The sequence below is a fragment of the Thalassophryne amazonica genome, chromosome 19, assembly GCF_902500255.1.
Source record: "Thalassophryne amazonica chromosome 19, fThaAma1.1, whole genome shotgun sequence".
Taxonomy (NCBI): Eukaryota; Metazoa; Chordata; class Actinopteri; order Batrachoidiformes; family Batrachoididae; genus Thalassophryne; species Thalassophryne amazonica.
Genome location: NC_047121.1, coordinates 59,309,404 through 59,336,224, shown reverse-complemented (window position 1 = coordinate 59,336,224; position 26,821 = coordinate 59,309,404). Strand labels below are relative to the sequence as shown.

General features: G+C 45.1%; 1 protein-coding gene and 1 long non-coding RNA gene across 3 annotated transcripts in view; both read left to right on the top strand.

The window, feature by feature from the left end:
• LOC117531936 overlaps window positions 1-26,821 on the top strand; it is a 303,771-nt gene that overhangs the window by 192,578 nt on the left and 84,372 nt on the right. The gene's annotated exons all lie outside the window — the stretch shown is intronic.
• LOC117531780 lies at window positions 11,010-16,316 on the top strand. Of its 2 annotated transcripts, none has more exons than XR_004566726.1 (5): window positions 11,010-11,185; window positions 11,301-11,357; window positions 11,483-11,540; window positions 13,822-13,865; window positions 16,255-16,316. It is a non-coding gene; the product is annotated as an uncharacterized LOC117531780 (long non-coding RNA). The 2 variants fall into 2 exon arrangements; XR_004566725.1 differs by having other exon boundaries at window positions 11,015-11,185; window positions 11,306-11,357.

Genomic DNA, 26,821 nt, shown 5'->3' with positions numbered 1-26,821 from the left:
CAGACACCCTCTCTACTTTTAAGATTAAGCTTAAAACTTTCCTTTTTGAAAAAGCTTATAGTTAGGGCTGGATCAGGTGACCCTGAACCATCCCTTAGTTATGCTGCTATAGACTTAGACTGCTGGAGGGGTTTCCCATGATGCACCCAGTGTTTCTTTTTATTCACCTCTTTTTGCTCTGTATGCACCACTGTGCATTTAATCATTAGTGATTGAGTTCTGCTCTCTTCCACAGCATGTCTTTTTCCTGATTCTCTCCCCTCAGCCCCAACCAGTCCCAGCAGAAGACTGCCCCTCCCTGAGCCTGGTTCTGCTGGAGGTTTCTTCCTGTTAAAAGGGAGTTTTTCCTTCCCACTGTTGCAAAGTGCTTGCTCATACGGGGTCGTTTTGACCGTTGGGGTTTTTCTGTAATTGTTGTATGGCTTTTGCCTTACAGTATAAAGCGTCTTGGGGCAACTGTTTGTTGTGATTTGGCGCTATATAAATAAAATTGATTTGATTTGATTTCTATCCAGCGTCATCTTCAGCGAGCTGGCCGGGTGTGGCATGAAGCCCTCTGTCGCACTGCGGAAAGGAACCGAAGGCTTGCGGATAGGCACCGCACTTCCGCTCCTGAATATGAGCCTGGTCAGAGAGTCTGGCTTTCTACTCGTGATCTCCCGCTTCCAACGGAATCTAAGAAGTTGTCTCTCAGGTACATCGGTCCTTATGAAATTGACACAATTATTAATCCCACAGTGGTCAAGCTCAAGCTGCCTGCCTCTTTGAATGTACATCCGGCCTTCCATGTTTCCCTCCTGAAACCGGTCAATACTAGTCCTCTGAGCCCTCCAGCCGCCTCCCCTATTGGTCGACAATCATCCAGCCTACACTGTAAAGCGGCTGCTGGATGTTCGGCATCGGGGCCGTGGGTTCCAGTATTTAGTTGCCTGGGAGGGTTACGGCCCTGAAGACCGCTCCTGGGTCTCTAGGTCCCTCATTTTGGACCCTTCCCTGCTTCAGGACTTCTATGCCCGCTATCCTTTTAAGCCTGGTGGGCTGCCAAGGGGTGTCCCTTGAGGGGGGGTACTGTTAGGGTTTGTTGTCTGTGCCTGTTTGCCCCTCCCTTTGTGTTTTCTCTGTGCAGAGCTGGTGGGTGGTGACGGGGGCGTGGCTGAGTTCTGCAGCGAAGTGGGCACACCTGATGTCTCTCTCAATCTGTGGGGGTATAAGACCCCGCCCTGTCATGACTCCAGCGCCAGAGTATTCAGTGACTGTCGTTAGTATAACTCTCTTTGCTTGCTGCCTACCAAAGCTAATACTTACCTGAGCCAATACTTACCTGTGCCTTTTTGTCTCCAGATGTGTCCGGTGCCACTGCTGCCTCCCACGACCTACCTCCAGCCAGCCTCCGTCACCACCACCTGCTGTAAATAAACTGTTAAACTTTACCTGGCTCTGTCTCTGCTTTGGGGTCCACTTAACACAAAACCCAACAGTTTTGACTTTGACTGTCTATGATGTCATACTTGTACAACTTTCTGGATGGCCTTTTTTTTTAATAATAATAATTTCCTGACATCTGATAGAATACACTACATTGCTCTGTAACTAGGGATCATGTCCTTAGGGTGAACTAATTTCTGTCTCAAGGTGTTAACCAGTTTAAAGTAAACTGGGATTTTGTGCTGTCTGAAGATCCTCTGTAGTTTTTCCCCTACTCCTGCTAAATAAGGGAGAGACACTCCTCTTCTTCTTGTCTCTGTCTCCTGTCTCTGATCTCTTTGTACTCTGGGACTTCTGCACTTTGTCCAGGGACCATCGTGGGTACCCACATACTGTGAGGGCTTTCCGGACATGTTGTTGTTCTTTAGCCCTTCCCTCTGCAGTTGTGGGCACCTGTAAGGCTTTGTGTTGAAGTGTCCTGATCACCCCGAGCTTGTGTTCAAGGGGGTGGTTTGAGCCAAAGAGCAGATATTGGTCAGTGTGAGTTGGTTTTCTGTAAACCCCTGTCTGGAGCTGCCTGTTCTCTCCAATCATAACATCACAGTCCACGAAGGCTAAATGTTTGTTTCTGGCATCCTCACGTGTGAACTTGATATTCGCGTCCACTGAGGTCTTATAGCTTTCTATAGAACACCTATAGACACACGACCTACAGGGGTCTTGGCCTATAGAGACCGATAGCATTCTACAGACATAAGGACCTATAGGCGCCATTGCCTATAGAAACCTATAGGTTTCTATAGGCAATGGCGCCTACAGAATCAACATATTAATCATTTCTGGCATTTTACTCAAATTTAGCCAATAAATTAAGATAGAAAAAAAAATGTGGAATTTGGATGAAAAAACAGATTGTTTTATTTTGTCTGCATATTTTTATGCAAGATAATGTTGCCACTGTACTAGCAAGGAGACATTACTTTTTGTTCACTTGTAACTATAATATATTTGAGAAGTGTGTATATACACATCACACTTATACACAAGCAGATATAAAAGCAACGTATAAAAAAGTTACACAACATTATTACAAATTAAACAATATCTTTTATTAAAAATTCAAAATTATTAAATGTATATACATAATCACATACGAGGTCTGTTAGAAAAGTATCCGACCTTTTTATTTTTTTCAAAAACCATATGGATTTGAATCACGTGTGATTGCATCAGCCAAGCTTGAACCTTCGTGCGCATGCGTGAGTTTTTTCACGCCTGTCGTTTGCGTCATTCGCCTGTGAGCAGGCTTTGTGTGAGCACTGGTCCACCCTCTCGTTGTTTTTTATTGCGAATAAATGTCTGAACGATTTGGAGCTTTGCTGCATCAATTTCTTTCCAGAAACTGTGAGAGACCTTCAGGTGGACACCGTTCAGAAATTTAATATGGCTTTCAGGGACGATTTTATGGGGATTATACAGATTAAGGAGTGTTACTGCCGCTTTAAGGACGGCCCACAACTGCTGAGAGCACGGCGCATTCCCAGCGCCGATCGACATGCTCAGACCCCGCTGAAACAACCACATCATTTCCAACGTGAAGGCTTTGTTGATCCGGGACCTCGTCTGACTTTCACAAAAAGGCAGAAGTCATGGACATCAGCACTTTTTCGGCACATATTCCACTGTTACAGGAGTTTTTTTTCATGGAAAGAAAAGCGGAGGGATGTGCCACGGAGCCGTTCATTACGCAGGACAAAACCACCTTGGTGTTGGTCTCACAGGACGGCTTAAAGGTGGATTTCAGAAGGATTCTGGTTGCTTTTCAGTCGTGTAATTATCCAATTGTGATTGTGCATGAGCTGGACATGCCCGAACATGTCCTGGAAGGCTTCATCACGGCGTTGCTTTGCGCCATGACAAAAACTCCTGTAACAGTGGAATGTGCCGTTCATTTCTAAACTGGACGCTGTCTTGATCCGGTATGTCGTCTGACTAGCACAGGAATTGTGAAAAGAGTGGACATCAGCATTTTTCCGGCACATTGAGACAGACGTGCGGAGGAATTCTGCACGTCGCGGTGGAGCTGCATGGTGCAAAGCAACGCCGTGATGAAGCCTTCCAGGACATGTTGGGGCAGGTCCAGCTCATGCACAATCACAATCGGATAATCACACGACTGAAAAGCAACCGGAATCCTTCTGAAATCCACCTTTAAGCCGTCCTGTGAGACCAGCACCGAGGTGGTTTTGTCCCGCGTAATGAACGGCTCCGTGGCGCGTCCCTCCGCTTTTCTTTCCATGAAAAAACTCCTGTAACAGTAGAATGTGCCAAAAAAGTGCTGATGTCCACGACTTCTGCCTTTTTGTGAAAGTCAGACGAGGTCCTGGATCAACAAAGCCTTCACGTTGGAAATGATCTGGTTGTTTCAGCAGGGTCTGAGCATGTCGATCGGCGCTGGGAGCGCACCACACTCTCAAAAGTTGTGGGCCGTCCTTAAAGCGGCAGTAACACTCCTTAATCTGTATAATCCTCATAAAATCATCCCTGAAAGCCATATTAATTTTCCAAACGGTGTCCACCTGGAGGTCTCTCACAGTTTCTGGAAAAAAATTGATGCAGCTGTCACGTTAATGAAACGCGGAAAGGAACTGCTCAATAACTCCTTTTATTTTTGAACTTCTCGGAGGATTCACATAGCATATCCTCTTAGCATGGCACCGCTAACAACAACCCCGGTCGAGCCGTGATGACGTAATCATCGCGACTGCGGTGATGTCCGTCTAACACACGTATACACACACACACATCTCTCCACATCTCCCCCCTTTCATTGAACAGGGTAAATATACCAGCAAATACAGTGGTTAACAAAACAACAAGTCCATATTCGACATCGGACCATTTCCAAAATCAAAACTGAAAGTCTCTTTTGGTTTTGAACACAAGACCTCAAAGTCCTTCTAAGATATCGAAGAAAAGTCTTTTCTGAACTTCACTCTCACACTCACACAGAAGGTAATGCAACAGAAGCATAATGTTCAACAAACATCTCCATTTTTCCTCTAGCAATGAGAATGTCTCTGTCAAAATAAATTAAAAGTTTGTGACTCACCCAAGTGATGTTGGCAACTTGGTCTCTAAACATCTCTGTACCTGAGAGGTAGTTTGATCTCACGACCCCTCAAGGTCATCCTGGTTTCCCCCTGGGAAGGAGGGGGTTGCAGAGGAGTACCTGGAGTAGACCCTGGAGTTGAGCTGCCCGGTAGTGCTGTAACCTCCGAGCCGGTCGGTGCAGGACTGGAATGGGTCACCGGCTGCATCGGGCTCCCACCTGGTGCGTGCGGCTGGTCCGCAGGTGCGATGTTCTCCGGAACCACCTGCAGATGTCTCCTGTTGCGACGCAGCATAGCGCCACCATCCGTCTTGATCAGATAGGAACGCGGTTCTCCTGATGGTCCGATGATCTCCGCTGAGGTATTCCACCCTCTCTCTCCATCCAACATCACCCTGACTGGTTGACCCAGACATAACTCCGGGAGAGGGCGGGCAGAGTGTCTCCTGTTGTAGAAGTGCCTGTATGCCTTTTTGGCCTTCAAATCGTTTTGTAACACTAGGTCCCGTCCCACAGGATCTGACTGTAAGCTCGTCTCTAGCGTCGGCACAGGGGTACGAATCTGTCTTCCCAACATTAGTTGAGCTGGACTGACCCCAGTGGCAGTGATGGGTGTCGCTCGATAGCTCATCAGAGCAAGTGATGGATCTGGCTGCTTGAGGATCCTCTTTGCGGTTTGGACCGCTCTCTCAGCTGCCCCGTTTGACTGGGGGTAGTGTGGACTGGAGGTCATATGGGTGAACCCATAAGGTTTAGCAAAGTCTCTGAATTCAACTGAAGCGAACTGCATTGCATTGTCGCTAACAAGCTCCAGTGGTATTCCCCATCTGGCGAAGATACCCTTTAAGCGATTGATGACCTGCAGGCTACTCGTGGAGGGCAGATGTGCCATCTCGATGTAGCGTGAATAATAGTCTACCACAATCAGATAGCTCTCACCGTTTAGCTCACACAGGTCTGCGGCAATCCTCTGCCATGGCCCTTCTGGAAGAGGTGTAGTAATAAGGGGTTCGCGTCTCTGCTTTGGCTTGTGTTCTATACAGAACTCACATTGCATCACTATTCGCTTAATGTCGCCACTGATGCCCGGCCACCACACTGACAACTTGGCTCTCGCACAGCATTTTGTTAGCCCCTGATGGCCCCCGTGAATTTGGTTGAGGATGTTAGCCCTCAGTCATGTTGGGACTACAATTCGGTCCTCGTACAGTACTAGTCCGTTTGACTCTGAAAGGTGGCTCCTAGCAGTGTAGAACCCGGGAGAGGATGGGAACTCGGCCAATTTGCGTGGTCAACCACCTCGGATGCATGTGATAACAGTCTGAAGATCCCGGTCACTTTGTGTGGCTTCTCGTATCTCGGAGAGTCTGTCCACTGACACCGGTTTGTTCGTCACCACCCCTATGACATACGCCTCCACCTCCTGGTCCATGTCTGACTCTGCTTCCTGACTTAGAGGGCTTCGAGACAGTGTATCAGCCACGACCATTTGTTTCCCAGGAACATGCACAGCCATCACATTGAACCTCATTAGGTGCATTAACAGTCTTTGGCACCGCAGTGGTGCTTTGTCCAAATCATACACGTTAATTAGCGGTACGAGTGGTTTGTGGTCTGTCTGGAGGAGGAAGCTCTCCATCCCCTGCACATACCTCGTGAACCACTCGCAGGCCCACACTGCTGCCAGGCACTCCTTTTCAATTTGCGAGTAGCGTTTTTCTGTCTCAGTTAAAGTATGTGAGCAGAAGGGGACAGGTCTCAAAGTGCCGCTGTGATCTTGCAGTAGTGCTGCTCCCAAGCTATAGCTGCTGGCATCCGCACTCACAACCGTCTGGCGTCTTGGGTCATAATATGCGAGCGCAGGTGCAGATAGGAGCATAAGCTTTGCTTTTTCCAGTGCCTGTTCCTGGAACTCGCTCCACACCCACACTTTCTCCTTCCTGAGCAGCTCATTGAGTGGGTACAGTTTAGTGGACAGGTCAGGAAGGAACCTCCCCACATAGTTAATAAGCCCCAACAGCTGGCGCAACTCCCCAACATTGGTCGGTCTGGGCATTTCCGTGATGGCCCTGACCTTGTTTGTGTCCGGCCTGATGCCACTTGTGCTAATTATGTGTCCAAAATAGTGGAGTTCCTCCTTACCAAAGTGACACTTGGCTTTATTTAACTTCAGGCCCGACTGCTTTATAGTGCACAGGACGGACTCTAAGCGTCGGTCATGCTCCTCCTCGCTCGATCCTCACACCAAGATGTCGTCCATGACCACAACGACTCCATCATGGTTCTTGAGCAGTTCTGACATCAGCCGCTGGAAGATCTCCGGCGCTGACGAGATACCGAATGGCAGGCGGCGGAAACAAAACCTGCCCATTGGTGTGATGAAGGTAGTCAGTAGCTGGCTACCTGGGTCCAAGGGAATCTGCCAGAAGCCACTAGATGCATCCAGCGTGGAGAACACCTTGGCTCCGGCCATCTTTGGAGTGATGTCGTCGAACGTCGGCAACATGTAGCGCTCCCGCTTAACTGCCTTATTTAACCGCTTAAGGTCGACACACACCCTGATGGAGTCTGAATTTTTCTTCGCTACTGGCACCATGGGCGCGCACCAGTCAGTAGGCTCCGTCACCTCCCTGATGACGCCCATGTTCAGCATCCTTTTTAGTTCAGCCTCCACTTTGGGTAGGAGGGGAAATGGCACACAGCGGGGTGTCGCCGTGGCGTAGGGCTCAGCATCAGCCCCCAATTTAATTTTAACTGGGTCACAGTCCATCAGCCCTATGTCTCCAAACATGTCGCTGAGCACTTCGGTACTAACTGCACCAACACGCACTACGAGGCCCATTTGTTTGGCCACGCATTTCCCCAGTAAGTTTTGTGTGAACAGTCCATGAATGACTGTTATCCAAAATGAGTATTTTTGCCCTTTGTATTGACTGGTGGCTAGGAATTTACCCATACACTTCACTTCCCCTCCCGGGCTGCTAGCATTGGGTCTGGTCCTAACCAGTCAGGGTTTCTGGGGCAGGCTGTGGAACGTGCGCTGAGACATTATGATAATGTCAGCCCCAGTGTCAATTTTAAATTCCACCGGACTGCCATTCACCGGCAATGTTACATGCCATTCATCGTCTGACCCAGGTTGGTCTATAACTGTGGCCTCCTGATCTACAATGGCGCCCAGGAAGAACGTATCATCACTACCTGTGGCTTCCGGTGCTGCTGTTGCCACAAGTTCATTCACCATCTTGGTTTTACATGCAACTTGGAAGTGTCCAATTTTGTTGCATTTACGACATCTTTTATTTTTTGCTGGGCATGTTTCATTCCTGCAGTGCTGCCTGTTACATCGAGTGCATGTTTCCTGTACATCATATTTGTTGTTGTTTTGCCCCAGCCATCCACTTTTGTTCTTTTTTGTGTTATGTTGCTGCTCCCCTCGCCTCACTGCATCCACTGAGCATTCAGCCCTCATAGCTGTATTTTGTTGTTTGATTTGTTCATTCTGTCTTGCGATCTGAATGGCTTTTTCAAGCGTTAGGTCTGGTTCCAGCTGTAGCTTTTGAGACACATCACAGTCCAGTATGCCTATGACAATTCTGTCCCGAATGTTCTCATCTTTAGCTTGGCCGAACTCGCAATATTGGGCCAGTTCATACAGGTTTCTTACGAAAGCCTCCACAGTCTCCCCAGGGTGCTGTGTGCGTCTGTGGAAGCACGCACGGTCATGAATCACATTGGGTTTCGGCACAAAATGTTAATCAAATTTGCCCATTACGACGTCAAAGTTATTCTCCTCTTCCTCACTCTCATACGTGAAGGACTCGTAAATGGGCTCCGCTTCCCTCCCCATTGCATAAAGAAGGGAATTTATTTGTACCACATCAGGCTCTTTATCAAGTTTGGTCGCCACACGGAACCTGCTGTAATGCCGCTTCCACGTCGGCCACTCTGCCGGCTTTGCGAAGTCAAACTGCTCCGGTGGTCCAAATTTTGCCATCTCCGTCGGGCGTCCTGTTCGTCAGACTTCTGACACCATGTCACGTTAATGAAATGCGGAAAGGAACTGCTCAATAACTCCTTTTATTTTTGAACTTCTCTGAGGATTCCTCTTAGCATGGCACCGCTAACAACAACCCCGGTCGAGCCGTGATGACGTAATCATCGCGACTGCGGTGGTGTCCGTCTAACACACGTATACATACACACACACACACATCTCTCCACAGCAGCAAAGCTCCAAATCATTCAGACATTTATTCGCAATAAAAAACAACGAGAGGGTGGACCAGTGCTCACACAAAGCCTGCTCACAGGTGAATGACGCAACCGACAGGCGTGAAAAAACTCACGTATGCGCACGAAGGTGCAAGCTTGGCTGATGCAATCACACGTGATTCAAATCCATATGGTTTTTGAAAAAAATAAAAAGGTCGGATACTTTTCTAACAGACCTTGTATATCATTTTCTTTGTAGAACCAACCAGAACTTGGAAACTGCAGTATCATCAAACACAAGTAGTGTTGTAAACATCCAAACCAGTCAGCATTAATGCAGACAGTTTGTTTCAAATGGTTACTATAACATCTGTAACTGAAACTACACATGCATATGTTATATCAGGTCAACCCGTACGCCAGTGTATATATGCCATATATGTATATATGTCTATATGCCATGCATATAGTTTCAGTAAGTGTATACAGTCCTGTAGGACCGTCTATATCCTATATGCCAGAGGTGGTACAAAGTCACTGTCAAGTCATGAATCAGCAAGTCTCAAGTCAGCTTGCAAACTATTGGTGGTCATTATGACTTGAGACTTGTGACTTGCCAATTCATGACTTGCTAGTGAGTTCGAGGACGAGGTCAGCTTTGCACCGCGGCTCTGAAAAGGCTAACTTTCCTACTGAAATGTCGATCTGTCTGTGCAAAAAGAATAGTGGGAAGACATGTCTGTATTTTTGTCCTCCTCGCCACAGTCTTGGTGGTTTTCCTCATATTTCATCTTCAGCCTGGATGAGGAGAGTTCTGTCAAAAACATGTCATTGTGAAGTTTTGTTTTCAGTATGCAAAATCATTTGTTTGTTGAAGAAATTTAAAAAAAAATCTTGGTGTCTTGGTTTCTTCAGCCAATCAGAGAAAATTAGAGAAGCAGGAGTGATTGTGCGTAACGTGGACAATAGCTGACATCTGAAGGTTAAAAAAAAAAAAAAACTGTTGTTGTTTGGACTCTGAACTTTTTTCTTTGACAGACGTTTTTAACAGAAGTGATGACTCCGGTCTCGGTCAGCATCTGGCTCCCAATATGCAGTTGAGGTGGAATTGTTTGTTCCCACGTAGAAGCACAAAGTTTACTTTCTTTAATGTGGTGGTTCAAATAAAGATTTTAATTCTGCACATTTGTGGATTAAAGGATGACGATTTTAAAAACTTCACCTTCACGTGACAGGAAAAGTTACATTTTAATGGAGCAAACAGCGTATTGTTTTTCTCTATGTGAGGGAAAGTGAGACTTTGGAAAGGCCTCGGACTTGGTATATAAATCTGGTATATAAATGCAGTCACTGAATGGATAGATAAATGATAAATGTTTATGTATTTTGGATCAAGGGTGAACGCTGCAAAAATGAAAGGTTGGTTGAATATTTTTGCAGAAATTGAACAATGGATGCTGATATCACCATTAATCAGTCCCTGGTAACCAGACCAGCTCCGAACAAAGGAAACATCTCAGCCTTGTCAGTTGTAAAACAACAATCAACTAAATGTGCTAAATAATAAATACAATTATTCACAAAACTTTCTCATTTTAATTTCCTGCACTTTCAGTTAAAATCATTAGAAACTTTGCATAAGTTATTACCACCCTTGAAAAATGACAGCTACCTATTTTACAAACACAACCAAATCTAGAACCCATGGATGACCATGGGGCAACACGCTACAGATTAAACTATAAACAGTTGTGTGTTAGTCAGAAATGACGTGGTTGAATTTTGGACAGAAATGATCACATGTCCACGCAGAACCAAATATTATGACATCATTGAAGTACCAATAAATAAATTACATGATTGCAAGTAAACATCAAACACGTTGCGGAGTCTGAGAGCCCATCCTGGTTGTATTTGGGGTTTGGCAGGACTGCATTATATATTCAGGTTTTCTTAACCTATGTTGGCGTCGTTCCTGTATCTTGGAGAACATCTCACCTGTTCTCTTGATCCAAGCAGCTGCACTACTTTCTCTAAACGTTACGGAGTCTTGTGCAGTTGTGAATTTTTTTGGTAAATGTATGAAATCAAAGCAGGCAATGTTTTGGTTTTTATTCCCCCCGTGGCTGAACTTCTCGCTCTTACAATGTCGAACAAAACCAATTAGCCGAAACGTAGACCAGTAGAATAAAGAACACGAATGACAAGCTGAGAAAGGAGGATTAAGATGTTCTTTGTGTACGTCTTTTCTTTGCTTGGCAAAACCTCAACGCTGCTCCTTCTCGATTTCAGCAGACAAAATCTGGGATAGCGCTGCTGTACAATGAGGAGAGCGACAATACGTACGATGTCTGCCTGAAGCTCACCAAAGAGCTTTTAACCATCCAGAAGCTGGATGTGGTTTGCACACGAGGAAGCGAGTCCCACGTAAATGTAAGTGCGCCCGAGGGCTCCAGACTTTCATTGTCATTCATGGTGCATATCTCCACAATACTGTGCCAGTGTTCACAATCTCCTTTTGCCAATAAGAAACTCCCACTTTCTAAAGCACAGAACTGTTGTACTGCGGAGACAGGCGGCTGGCGGTCTGGGCTTAAGCATCAAAGTAAGCAGATAAGTCTTGATTCAGAAAAACACTTTGACTTCCAGAGGTGACTGTTTATCTGACAGAAGTGCTTCCTGCAGACGTTCAGCCAGTCTGATCTTTGTGTTTTCTCTCCTGACGTTTAGGGCGGGGCTGAGCACAACGTGCCTGTAGTCATTTCAAAGATTTTTAAAGATCAAGTAGGTAAGAATTTTTTTCCTCCACAGTTTCAGTATGTATTAGGTGGTTTCAGTACAGTTTTAAAATATTAAATGTTGTGAATCGTCTTGACGTCACCAATGTGGTGGAAGGTGATCAACTGTATTTATGGTAAAATTACAACTGTAATGTACTTTGTTCTACTTAAAATCTTTTCACCACACCGGTTCATGCTTTGCGCGCTAATACGGGTAGTGACTTGTACGCAGATACAAGTAGATTAGATAGAACTTTACTGATCCCTTGGGAAGACTCCCTCAGGGTAATTGAGGTTCCAGCAGCATTGCAGGGTAAGAAGCACACAGAATATCAAAAGTGAAAGTAAAAAACAATTTGCAAATATAAATACCCGAAATACTGGTTTGTACACCGATACGGTCAGCTTCAACATCTGAAACATGGTCAGTTTATACAAATAAGGTTAACTATTAAACTACCCAGTAGCATGTACTTTCCCATCGTATTTTTTTCATGATTGTGTTATAACATTGAAATCACCAAATTATAAAATACATTTATAAGAATTGTAGCCTTCAAATATTGGGACGTAACAGATTGACTGTAACTGTGTTTTACTGATTGTTCTGAACTGCACACTTCCATTCTTTAATTTTATTTATTTTTATTTTTTAAGCATTTGTCGAACATGGCAGAAACAGAGTGAGGAAAGCTGCTAAGACGCTCGTGACAACTCTGAAGAAATTATAAAGGTCATTGGCTGTGATTGGAGAGATTGCGTGTATGATGATTTTTTTTTTCTTCTTTTTTTTCCAGTTGCTTCACCAGTCAAAGTTACTCCTCCCTACTGTTGGTAGAAAAACTTGCATTTCTTTTGTTGTTCAATGTACTATAACAAAATACACTTTTTTATGCTTAATTAACTGAATTTCAGAATCCTATATCACACGTACAAATTGAGACTTTACATCTGCTGATGTCATTGGAATCTTGAGGGAAGAACTCCTTTGGTTGTGAAACAGCCAGCTGTCTGTTGCCAAAATTACATTTTTTTTAATCATTTAAGAAACTGGGAAAAAACAGAAATTATCTTTGCATTTTCTAATTTCTTGAACAAATCTGGTAAAACAAATGCTTCTTTCATCAAAAAATATCAATCAAAGTTTAAAATGGTAATATTTCATCAAAATCCAGATTTTTCAGGGCAAATGTTACTTTACGTGATTTAAAAATTCAACATATCTTCAAGTGAATTACAGGAAAAGTGTGAATAAAATGGGCATCTCACTATAAGAGAAAATTGAAGAGAAAAAGAAATGTAGGCATTTCTTAGAGTTCTCTCTTTTTCCAGTATTGGAACACTTGTGGGCACAATATTGTCTACAAATATTCCATCTTTTGTTTTCTTCAGTTTTTGAAAAGAACAAAACTTATTTTACATTTATAACTTCTGGCATTATAACTGTTATACTTAACAAAATTTTATTTATTTAGTTTCTATTAGTTTTTACTCTTGCTATGATTCTGCCGTTTTATTTAGAGGTGCTGAACTTGCAGGTACAGTAAAAATTGAGTCCACAGTCATTAAAAATGTGACGGGAGCAAAAAAGTTCAGATACTATTCAGGATTCAGAAGATTATTACCCAACTATACTGAGTTAAGTGTGGTTTTATTGTACTGATAATACTGAAGCGCTTTCAGAAAGACTAAAAGGCGAGTCAGGATTCTAACGCTTATCCGCTGTAGCGGGATTCCTAATTTATCTTAAGAGCCTGAACACCATTGAGATAGACACTTGTTCGGCAGCGATTATTTAACCAGAATAACAAGTCTGAAAATTACACGGTGCCCACGCGTTTTTACTTTAATCACTTTGATCAAGCTTTAATCATGTGTAGCAGATAAACGGTAAGAAGCGCTGACCTCTCGGGATCTCACCATGAGGCAAAATTAGTCAAAGGAATGAATCTTTTACATTTAACTTTTTCTTCCGCCCTCGTTTCTCCTCGTACTGATCTGGATATGAGAGAATTATGTCTTCATGTTCCCGGGGACATTAAGAGCCCTTTTCACAGAGCGTCGCAAATCTTCTCACAACAGAGGCGTCATTGTTTGGCCCGTGCCGGCGCAAATGAGTTCAGATCCTGACTGGTTTCAGATTTCACACTTTTTCTCCCCCAGCTGCAGAATATTATTCAGACAGAAACCCTGATTGCTCTTTGTGCCGCGTTACTGCGCGTGAAATGAGCAATTATTTATTTTAATGTTTTCATTAACCTCTGACATTTGGCGATTTGACCCCTGCAGCTGACCAGACAGGGAAGCTGTTTGTCGGAGACGCCGTCTTACAGGTTGGTACATGGGTTCACGACTCGTTTTTCTTTCAAACGATGATTCAGGTCAGAACCAAAAGCAGCATTTTTTACATTTTAATTTAAAGCGCTGCAGTGCCGCATTGTGATGGAAATTAATGGTTGATGGGGGTTTTTTTGGAGAGTCGATAAATGAATAGAAGTCTTTGGAGGCTGTTAGGCACAGACATGAACTGAAGCGTGAGAGATTTGAAGCTGTGTTACTGGTGAAACGATGTGTATTACACTACAATTTGTCGAGCGCGGCGGCACTCCTCAGAGCGCAGAGATTTATTAAAGACAAACTTTTAGACACATCTGGATCGAGTTTTGCACATCAAACCCCCCAAGAAACACGCAGTTGTGGTCAACTGAGGCTGTACACTTGCTTCTCTTTTTGTCGTGTGTGTGTATGTATGTGTGTGTATGTGTGTGTATATATATATATATATATATATATATATATATATATATATATATATATATTTTTTTTTTTTTTTTTTTTTTTTTTTTTTTTTTTTTTTTTTTTGGTCCAGGTGAGCTTATGTCGTGGGTTGGCAGCGAGTGTTAACATCAGCTGGACCAATGAAGCAGAAACTTGGTGTGCGTGTTCCTACCCATGAGGACATCAGTGTTTGTTGGAGGCGTTCTGATTTGATTTCAAATATGGCTGCCATGGCAGCCATCTTGAAAATCTCATATAGCCATTTGTCAGCCATTTATGCAGCAATTGAGCTGAAATTTGCAACATGGGTAGCAATCAGCAAGCCTGAAAACATATCCAACAGGTTTTGATCTCAGGTTTTGGTCTGATTTTAAAAGTGGCTGCCATGACAGCTATATGGTATCCATGAAGGCCCAATAGGAACCCCGAACACAAGATGGCTAACAGGGCTCTGGTGAAACAAGAAGTCTTCAACCATGGATCAGGTGGAAGAAATGATGGGTGGTAATCCAACATCTGAAGGTGAATGAAGGCTGCAGCAGGTCGTCAGACCCCGAACGTCCAGGACCATTGAACCAGGCTAAAGATCTGTCTGGCCCGTGTGTGTGCGTGTTGGCATGTGATGACACTCCCACGTTAAACAAACCCACATACAGGCTATCTACTCTACTCAACTCAACTTTATTTATAAAGCACTTTAAAATCAGCTGCAGCTGAAACAAAGTGCTGTACATGAAGAGACATATAAAAGGTAACAAACCACAAAGAACAAATAAAAACAAAAAACAAATAAAAACAGTTAAAACAGCCAAAACAGATCGAGAATCTCATTCTGGGTTAAAAGCCAGTACATAAAAGTGGGTTTTAAGATTGGTTTTAAAAACAGAAAGTGAAGAGGCCTGCCTGATGTGGAGCGGTAACTTGCTCCACATCTTTGGAGCCACAACAGAAAAAGCTCGGTCCCCTCTGAGCATACGCTTGCACCTCGGCACCTCCAGGAGGAGCTGATCAGCTGACCGAAGGTGGTGAGCAGGGGCATAACAATGAAGCAGAAAAAACAAATAAAAGAATCTTAAAAAGAATTCTAAAATGCACCGGCAGCCAGTGGAGGGAGGCCAGGACAGGTGTAATGTGCTCCCTCTTACGTGCACGAGTTAGCAGAGAGGCAGCAGCATTCTGAACTAGCTGGAGACGTGCAAGGGAGGACTGGCTAATTCCATAATAAAGTGCATTACAGTAATCCAGCCGGGAGATAATAAAAGCATGGATTGCTGTTTCAAAGTGCTGCTGTGCAAGAAAAGGCTTAACCTTAGCAAGCTGCCTTAAGTGAAAGAAACTCAATCTGACTACTGCACTGATTTGGTGGTCCAGTTTAAAATCGTTGTCCATCTTAAAAACCAAGTTTTATCTAGATTTTTCACTGGATGTAGAATTCCACCATCCCATCCAGGAATCGACCAAGAGACGACCTTCCTTGCCACTGAGGGTTGACTCAACCCTTAATGGTCCAACACAGCATTGGTGCATTTTGATGATCGGATCCCAGTTAAGACCTCCTCCCTGATCTGCTGGACCTGGAGTCTTTATGGTTGACATATTTGGGCATTTTACTGTCTGCAGTGGTATCTTGATGGCACAAGATCACCCACATCTCAGTCAGATCCTGCATTCATTTATTTATATACATTAAAGGCATACATTTACAGTATATACGTTAAAGTGTGAAAATGGTCTAAAGTTCATGTAAAGAGAAGGAGAATCAGAACCAGACTCTACAAATCCTCGAAAAGTCTTAATTTGGTGATCCCCAAAATAGCATAATGATGATCATCGCTCACGCCAGTAGTGGGCGGAGCCTTTGGAGCTTCACTGTTGGATAACTGAATAACCAGACTTGTAAATATTGTAATAGTAAATTTACACGTTCACTCGTTGTTTCTTCAGGTCAACGGCATCAATGTGGAGCACTGCACCCATGAAGAAGTTGTGAGTATGAATGCAATTACTTCTCTGGGGGGTGCCCCCCCCCCACCATCAGTCTGTGAAATTGCTGCACTGTTACTGCCGGCAGTTATCCTCACTGAGTTTCGCTTCTGCGGTCCGGGCCGTCATCCCGACAGCAGGCTGATTTTCTTTTCAACTTATACTGTGACAAATTGAAAAGTTTGAAAAGGAGAAGGTGAAAAAAATACAAAAAGAAGCTGCAGAGGGATTGTGGGAGGTTTACACACAGATTTCTCCTTTTGGTTTGGGTTTTTTTTGGGGGGGTTCCTTGTTTTGTTAAAGACGTCCTTTCTTTCCTGCACACGTTCCCCATATTAAAACATTGCCCCCCCCCCCCTTTTTTGTTGTCTCTCCTCTTGCAGCTCCAAGCAGCTGCTCACGTTGCCCCCCCGAACCATCGACACACGTACTGAGCAGTTTCTTTTCAGAATAAAATCTGTAGCTCGTGTTGACGGACCGTCACGCTCACAATGGCGATAGACCGTCAGGCACCGTTGAACCAGGGGGGCGACCAACGACGGATTTTGTCGTTTGTTGAAGTGACCGCAGTGCCGACGGGACTGTTCCTTTTTGGTGCAGTTCTCCTAATAAAGTGAGTCATGTTGCAGTAAATAATTTCAGTGCCGTCCTTTAGAATTAAATTCTGATGGCTAAAGTGATAACAGTCGCTCAGCTATTGTTCGATACTCTAAAACCATCAATACCTATTACTCATATACAGGCATGCTACTACTTTACAAACTGAGATTAATTTGTAGTTGTTGTTGGCACTGAATCAAAGCTGTCAGAGTGCACAGACTGTGTAGATTATCATTCGAGCTCTGCAGAAGAAGAAGTGAGTGTCGCCTGCTGTCACGTCCACAGCACCGTAGTTACATCAGCGTCTTTTCAAGCGTGAATTTCCAAGTATGCGGCTGAGCTGTCAGCGGGCCGTGACTCTCACGGTCGACTCTACGAGCTGCACTGGACCTTGAACGCTAAGTGAAGTACTTGTACTGAAGGAGTTGTTTCCAGGACAAATTCAGGATGTTTCTCATCACATGTTCCAGTCATCCCTCTTGTGTGCCTGTAAAAAGGCATGGAAATAAAAGCTCAGGGGGAAAAATGAGGCAAACTGAGGAAAGAAGGCCTGCAACATCACTGAAAGACTGTAACACTACCACATGTACAGCAGCGCCCCCAGTGTCAGTGCTCACTGATAACTGTGTATATGCCCCATTTAAATCAATCGCATTTTTACGTAGGTGGATGCACAAAAGATAGACACAGCAATGAAAACTGGATCATAATGTGGACAGAAGCTTTATCCTCTATACAAATACACATTTGCAATACTTTTGCTACAATAACAATTGGATATTTAGCGAAAATTTGCATATGTGATAACACATTAGTGCGTAATAAAACTTATGTTGATAACCACAGTTTATGTTTTATTACAGCCTAGCAGTAGTAAAATACACAATATCATTATGAAGTAATGTGTTTGTATAAATATAAATACACTGTACATCTGGACATCTGGTAGTAACCATAAAACTTGACTATTATGTCAGCGTCATAATATACAAATAATGAATGTTTATGAGTTCAATGGTACAAATATTTCATGAGGTTAAAGCTGGAACATACCATTAAATTAGATATTTGTTCTATTGAAAGAATGTAAAAACATTCATTATTTGTTTTATATAACGGTTAAAATGGATCCTTGTCATTTGATATTATATTAATTTATAAACAACAGAAAAGGGATTTACTGTACATTTGGGTGCATCACTGCACCGACTTTGTGTACTTACAAAAAAAAAAGAAAAAGTTTGTGTAGTTCCTCACTCCAGCGAAAAATTGCATCAGAAATTTGTCCAGCTTTGGTGCATCACTGCTGCTCTGACATCAACAATCCAACACGAAGTTTAAATACGAGTCCAAAAATAATTCTGACGACAGATCAGAAATGAGTCCAGCTTTTCATTCTAAATTCCTCCTAACAGGTGTTCATGCCTCCAGATTTCTTACAGTGAAGTGGATTTGTTTTGTGTGCACAGAGTGCAATGGTACCACACGTATGGAACCAAATTGCACTCTAAATGCAACTCGACACAAATGGGATGAATAATTCATGTCACATGACATACAAAACACCAATCAAATGAAAAGGATCCACTCAACCGTTATATAAAGATCAATAAGTATTGTTAGAATTTCCCAATGTTTTATCCATTCACCCAGTCATTTTTACAGCTTTGATCAACTGTTAATTGACATTTTGCCGTCATGTGAAAAGCCTCCATCACTGCACATCAGCCTTTCCTGGATGCTGGTCTTTTTATACCAAGCATGGTGACATAATTTTTTTTTTTTTTATAATTATATTGTTATTGATGATCTTGTACAAACTATTTGGAGCAGTGTAACAATCCAGGATAACAAAATATTTTATATGTACAGAATTATACAATGTTGAATCATACGACAACTACATTTTTAAGAACGTTTTACATTTCCACCTGTAGCAACTTCTTTTGGACTATACTAAAAGAATCGATTCATCTTTACAGCCAAAAATCACACTGTAAAAAAATCCCCTTGTTTTTAGAGAAACTGTGGCTGCTGTGGTTGCCAGGAGAATTCTGTACAAATTATGGTGAATATGTAAACTTTTACAGTGTAAATCTGTTGTAATTTTATTGTCTATTTAGAAGATAAAACTTCTGCAAAATGGTCACCTTATGTTTAATTATCCTCAAAATGTAGTTTAAACAGACAAATTACCTCTTTTTCAAACCCCAAATTATCAGTATTTTATTGTATTTGTGAAAATTCTCATCTGTAAAATCTAACTATTGTACAGTTTTTGGTATTATGGTTTTTATATGTTTAAACTACACTCATTTGTAAAATCTACAATGGTAAATGATTATTTTAACATATTTGTACTATTCAGATTTCAGTTTTGTTCCACATTTTATACATTACTGCTGTAAATTAATTACTCCATTGTTTTTCTTTTTACAGTTTATATATATATATATATATATATATATACTCAACAAAAATATAAACGCAACACTTTTGGTTTTGCTCCAATTTTGTATGAGATGAACTCAAAGATCTAAAACTTTTTCCACATACACAATATCACCATTTCCCTCAAATATTGTTCACAAACCAGTCTAAATCTGTGACAGTGAGCACTTCTCCTTTGCTGAAATAATCCATCCCACCTCACAGGTGTGCCATATCAAGATGCTGATTAGACACCATGATTAGTGCACAGGTGTGCCTTAGACTGCCCACAATAAAAGGCCACTCTGAAAGGTGCAGTTTTGTTTTATTGGGGGGGATACCAGTCAGTATCTGGTGTGACCACCATTTGCCTCATGCAGTGCAACACATCTCCTTCGCATCATCCGTGAAGAGAACACCTCTCCAACGTGCCAAACGCCAGCGAATGTGAGCATTTGCCCACTCAAGTCGGTTACGACGACAAACTGGAGTCAGGTCAAGACCCCGATGAGGACGGTGAGCATGCAGATGAGCTTCCCTGAGATGGTTTCTGACAGTTTGTGCAGAAATTCTTTGGTTATGCAAACCGATTGTTTCAGCAGCTGTCCGAGTGGCTGGTCTCAGACGATCTTGGAGGTGAACATGCTGGATGTGGAGGTCCTGGGCTGGTGTGGTTACACGTGGTCTGCAGTTGTGAGGCTGGTTGGATGTACTGCCAAATTCTCTGAAACGACTTTGGAGACGCCTTATGGTATAGAAATGAACATTCAATACACGAGCAACAGCTCTGGTTGACATTCCTGCTGTCAGCATGCCAATTGCACGCTCCCTCAAATCTTGCGACATCTGTGGCATTGTGCTGTGTGATAAAACTGCACCTTTCAGAGTGGCCTTTTATTGTGGGCAGTCTAAGGCACACCTGTGCAGTAATCATGGTGTCTAATCAGCATCTTGGTATGGCACACCTGTGAGGTGGGATGGATTATCTCAGCAAAGGAGAAGTGCTCACTATCACAGATTTAGACTGGTTTGTGAACAATATTTGAGAGAAATGATGATATTGTGTATGTGGAAAAAGTTTTAGATCTTTGAGTCCATCTCATACAAAATGGGAGCAAAACCAAAAGTGTTGCATTTATATTTTTGTTGTATATATATATATATAGAGAGAGAGAGAGAGATAGAGAGAGAGAGAGAGCGAGAGAGAGAGAGATAGATACTTTATTACAGACTCAAGGTCCATATAAAAGAAACAAAACACCATACATACAACAACAACAAAGAAAAATAAATAAATAAATAAATAAATAAATAAATAAAATAGGGACACTAAACACCCTTGAATAAAAGACACTTATACCAGTGTTTCCAAATCTGTGACGTATACCGTGTGGCACTGTAAGAAATGTTAATCAGTTTAAGAACAATCTTATTATCAGAATTATTTAAACAAAAGATGAACCTAAACATCATCGTTCTTAAGATGGCTTGAAGAGTGTTCACACGTGCTGTCACAAACATTTCCGTGGCACTAGTCCATCGAGGCCTTTTTAGTAAAATTTGCAAAGAGTCATTATAAGCCACTTGTAGTCTCTGAAGGCTCACTTTCTTATAGTTTATCCACAAATGTGCAGTATACAAAGTTGTACAAAATGCTTTAAACAAAGCCAGCTTCACTTCGTGGGAGCAGTAGCCAAATTTTCGAACTAATGTGTTTGCTCTGACATATAGCGTACGACACTGACGAAAAATATCCTCTTCATCACTCAGCGTATCAGTGATCACATGACCAAGATATCTCACCTGATTACATACATTCAGTACATGACCTGCCAGAGTAAAATCAGGAAAAACCAAATGCTTGTCATCATTTGTTCTAGAAATCATGATCATACTTTTCATATCATTATATTTTACATCATGCTTTTCTCCATACATAGCACACACATTCAACAACTGCTGTAGCCCAGCAGAACTGGGACTAAACAGAACACAGTCATCAGCATACATCAAATGGTTCACCACTGTATCCCCAACTACACAACCAGTTCTACACCCATTCAGCTGTTCAGACAAACCATTCATATAAAAATTAAATACAATTGGAGACAAAATGCTCCCTTGTCTGACTCCATTGCTGACCTGAAAAGGGGAGGATACAATTACCCCATTTCACCTGCATTTTTTGATGTTCATACCAATACATTAGTAGCCTCACTATGGATTTGGGAACACCAGTATCACTCAAGTTTCTAAACAGTTTTCCATGGTTCACACGATCAAATGCCTTAGAAGCATCCATGAAGCACAAGAATATTGATGAGTTTTTCCCTTCATAGTCGCTCAATAATTCTTTTAAAACATATATACACAAATCAGTACTATGCATGGCTTTAAATCCAAATTGATATTCTGAAAGGATAATCAGAGTATTAACTCTCTCCAGAAGAATTTGCTCAAGTACTATACATTGATTTTGTTGGGAAAGTGTAGTGACACAGACCTACAACAGGGGGCGTAAATGAACTGACAATGAAAGAGTCAAATATGAACACTTTACTGTTGTGAATGAGCACAACCACAATACAGAGGAATACAGAATTTTGCAAACAGTCAATCCACAAAGGTGACGTGTGGACAGGCTCGAGGATAGAAGACGTCTGTCCTGAGAAGAACCGGAACCACACGATTTCCTCCGCCACCGAACCCGGAGAATACTGGAGCCGCCAAGTCCCGAGTCCCCAGGTGGCCACCGTCTCCGAATGTCGGATCTGGTATTACTGGCGAGGAGCAGAAACAATAAGATGTGCGTGTGTGCACACCCAGTAACAACAATGGTGGAGATTCCACCTCCACCTCTCACACACACTCGTGCAGCTCCTGTCTCAAACACTTATCTGGCTGGGGTGTGAAGCGAAGCCGTCGCTGATTACGCCAATCTCCCAGATAAGGCACTCCACAGGAAAACAGCTGTAAAACGAGTTCAGACTAAGACACAGTTAGTTTTAAGGCTGAGAATATTACCTTCACAGGTCGATGATATCTCGGCAACGAGGTGGAGATGACGTCCGGTTTTTATGGAGTGGTATGATGAAGTGTAGATGGGTGACAGCTGTCATGAGATAATGAGTGACAGCTGTCACCCCCGGCTGTGTCCGTGGCGGCAGCGACCTCTCGTGCCTGAAGACCGCACTTCAGGCAGGGCGCCCTCTGGTGGTGGGCCAGCAGTACCTCCTCTTCTGGTGGCCCACACAACAGGACCCCCCCCTCAACGGGCGCCTCCTGGCGCCCGACCAGGTTTTTCCGGGTGACGGCGGTAGAAATCGGCCAGGAGGGCCGGGTCTAGGATGAAGCTCCTCTTTACCCAGGAGCGTTCTTCGGGTCCATACCCCTCCCAGTCCACCAAATACTGGAACCCCCGGCCCATTCGACGGACGTCCAGGAGCCTGCGCACTGTCCAAGCCGGCTCCCCGTCAATGATCTGGGCAGGAGGTGGCGCCGGACCGGGAGCACAGAGGGGTGAGGTGTGGTGTGGTTTCAGTCTGCACACATGGAAAACAGGATGGATCCACAGTGAAGCTGGGAGTTGGAGCTTCACTGCGGCAGGGCTGAGGATCTTGAGGATTTTAAATGGTCCGATGTACCTGTCCTTCAACTTAGGGGAGTCCACTTGGAGGGGGATGTCCTTCGTTGATAACCACACCTCCTGCCCGGGCTGGTATGCAGGGGCCGGGGACTGCCGGCGGTCTGCATGGGTCTTAGCCCTCGTCCGGGCCTTCAACAAGGCAGAACAGGTGGTGTGCCACATCCGACGGCACCTCTGCAGGTGGGCCTGGACCGAGGGCACACCAACCTCTCCCTCCACCACGGGAAACAATGGGGGCTGGTACCCTAGACACACCTCAAATGGGGAGAGGCCGGTGGCAGAAGACACCTGGCTGTTATGTGCATACTCGATCCAGGCCAGATGGTTACTCCAGGCCGTCGGGTGCGTGGATGTCACACAGCGGAGGGTCTGTTCCAACTCTTGGTTGGCCCGTTCTGCCTGTCCGTTCGTCTGTGGGTGGTACCCGGACAAGAGGCTCACGGTGGCCCCCAGTTCTCTGCAGAAACTCCTCCAGACTTGAGAGGAAAACTGGGGACCACGATCCGAGACTACGTCAGTTGGTATCCCATGCAGACGGACGACGTGGTGGACCAGGAGGTCTGCTGTCTCCTGGGCCGTTGGGAGCTTCGGGAGGGCCACGAAGTAGGCCGCCTTGGAGAATCGGTCCACTATCATGAGGATGGTGGTGTTGCCTTGGGACGGCGGGAGTCTCGTGACAAAATCAAGGCCGATATGGGACCAGGGGCGATGAGTCACAGGAAGCGGCTGGAGAAGTCCTTGGGACCTTTTGTGGTCTGCCTTGCCCCTGGCACAGGTGGTGCAGGCCTGGATGTACTCCCAGATGTCGGCCTCCATAGACGCCCACCAGAAGCGCTGCCGGACAACTGCCATGGTCCTTCGCACCCCTGGATGACAGGAGAGCTTGAAACCGTGACAGAAATCCAAGACTGCAGCTCTGGCCTCTGGTGGGACGTAAAGTCGGTTCTTCGGCCCAGTTCCGGGATCCGGGCTCCATGCCAGGGCCTCCCGGATGGTCTTCTCCACGTCCCAGGTGAGGGTGGCCACGATAGTGGACTCCGGAAGGATGGGCTCCGGTGGATCCGACAGCTCAGTTTTGACTTCATCTTCGTGTACCCGGGACAAGGCATCCGATCTCTGGTTCTTGGTCCCGGGGCGATAGGTGATCCGGAAGTCCAAATGTCTGAAGAACAGTGACCAGCGGGCTTGCCTGGGGTTCAGCCGCTTGGCGGTCCTGATATACTCCAGGTTCCGATGGTCAGTGAAAACCGTGAATGGCACAGACGCTCCCTCCAACAGGTGTCTCCACTCCTCAAGAGCCTCTTTCACTGCAAGGAGTTCTCGGTTGCCGACGTCATAGTTCCGTTCAGCCGGGGTCAACCTGCGAGAAAAGTAGGCACACGGGTGAAGAACCTTATCGGTCTCTCCGCTCTGGGATAGCACGGCTTCTATCCCTGAGTCAGAGGCGTCCACTTCAACCACAAACTGGCGGCTAGGGTCGGGCTTCACCAGAACTGGTGCAGTCAAGAACCGACGTTTCAACTCCTTGAACGCTGCTTCGCACCGATCCGACCAGGTGAAGGGGACTTTTGGAGAGGTTAGGGCTGTCAGGGGGCTAACTACCTGACTGTAGCCCTTAATGAACCTCCTGTAGAAATTTGCAAAGCCAAGGAACTGTTGCAGCTTCCTACGGCTTGTTGGTTGGGGCCAATCTCTCACCGCCGCAACCTTGGCCGGATCAGGGGCGACGGAGTTGGAGGAGATGATAAACCCCAGGAAGGACAAAGAAGTGCGGTGGAACTCACACTTCTCGCCCTTCACAAACAGCTGGTTCTCCAACAACCGCTGCAGGACCTGACGTACATGCTGGACATAAGTCTCAGGGTCCAGAGAAAAGATGAGTATATCGTCCAGATATACGAAGATGAATCGGTACAGGAAGTCCCGCAAGACGTCATTTACCAAAGCTTGGAACGTCGCGGGGGCGTTAGTGAGGCCAAACGGCATGACCAGGTACTCAAAATGACCTAATGGGGTGTTAAATGCCGTCTTCCACTCGTCTCCCTTCCGGACCCGAACCAGGTGATACGCATTCCTAAGATCCAACTTTGTAAAGATTTTGGCTCCATGCAGGGGGGTGAACACGGAATCTAACAAGGGCAACGGGTATCGATTGCGAACGGTAATCTCATTCAGCCCCCTGTAATCAATGCATGGATGGAGTCCGCCATCTTGCTTGCCCACAAAAAAGAAACCTGCACCCATCGGGGAGGTGGAATTCCGGATCAGCCCGGCAGCTAATGAGTCCCGGATGTAGGTCTCCATTGATTCGCGCTCAGGTCGTGAGAGGTTGTACAGCCTGCTGGACGGGAACTCCACGCCTGGAATCAAATCAATGGCACAATCATACGGACGGTGCAGGGGAAGGGTGAGTGCCAGATCCTTGCTGAAGATGTCAGCAAGATCGTGGTACTCAACCGGCACCGCCGTCAGATTGGGAGGTACTTTGACCTCCTCTTTAGCCTGTAAACTGGGAGGAACCGAGGAACCTAAACACTTCCCATGACAGGTTTCGCTCCACTGAACCACCACCCCAGACGGCCAATCAATCCGGGGATTGTGTTTCAACATCCACGGGAAGCCCAAAATCACTCGGGAGGTAGAAGGAGTCACAAAAAACTTGATCTCCTCCCGATGATTTCCAGACACCACCAGAGTTACGGGTTGTGTCTTGTACGTGATCAAAGGGAGAAGGGTGCCATCTAGTGCCTGCACCTGCAATGGCGAAGGAAGCGGCACCAGAGGGAGCCCTACCTCCCTAGCCCATCTGCTTTCTAGCAGATTCCCTTCTGACCCTGTGTCCACCAGTGCTGGGGCTTGAAGGGTTAAATCCCCGCTCACGATTGTAACTGGGAGTCATGTGAAAATATGTGTGTGTCCCACATGAATGTCTTGGCCCACCCTAAGCCCAGTTTCTAGGGGCGGGCGTTGGTGTTTAAACCGCTTGGGGCAGTCTCTCTGCTGGTGCTCACTCGAGCCACAGACAAAGCACTCCCCGTGGGCCAGCCTCCTCTGTCTGTTAAATGTGGCCCTGCTCGTGTCCATAGCTTCGTCAGCAGGGGGAGCTGTTGCCACACGGAGCGCTGAGGCTGTGGAGCGTGGGGAGGGCGGAACCTTTTCGATCCCGGAAGGGAGAGGGACGGCGCGTGCCCGGCCACGTCCTTCGTCTCGCTTCCGACGGCGTTCCTCCAACCGATTGTCTAACCATATAACGAGATCAATATGCCCATCTAAATCCCACGGTTCTTCCTTCGCTACCAGGTGCTCCTTCAGGACCAACGACAGTCCGTTTATGAAGGCGGCGCGGAGCGCAATGTTATTCCAGCCGGACCTTGCAGCCGCGATGCGGAAGTCGACTCCATATTCGGCTGTGCTCCGGCGCCCCTGTCTCATTGACAGCAGCACGGTTGAAGCAGTCTCTCGTCTGTTAGGGTGATCAAAAACTGTTCTGAACTCCCTCACAAACCCAGTATAAATGGTAAGAAGCCGTGACTTTTGCTCCCAAAGCGCAAGTTAATTACATAAGCCACCTTACTGGCATCAGACGCGTACATTACGGGTCGTTGTGCAAAGACAAGCGAACACTGCATAAGGAAGTCTGCACACATCTCCACACAACCTCCGTACGGCTCTGGGGGACTTATGTATGCTTCAGGGGATGGTGGGGGGGGTCGTTGAACGACCAATGGAACGTCTTTATTCTGCACCGGGTCGGCAGGAGGAGGAGTTGCAGCAGTGCCCTGAGCGCGCGCTTCCACCTGTGTGGTGAGAGCCTCCATCCTGTGATTAAAGATGACGTTTTGCTCGGTCATC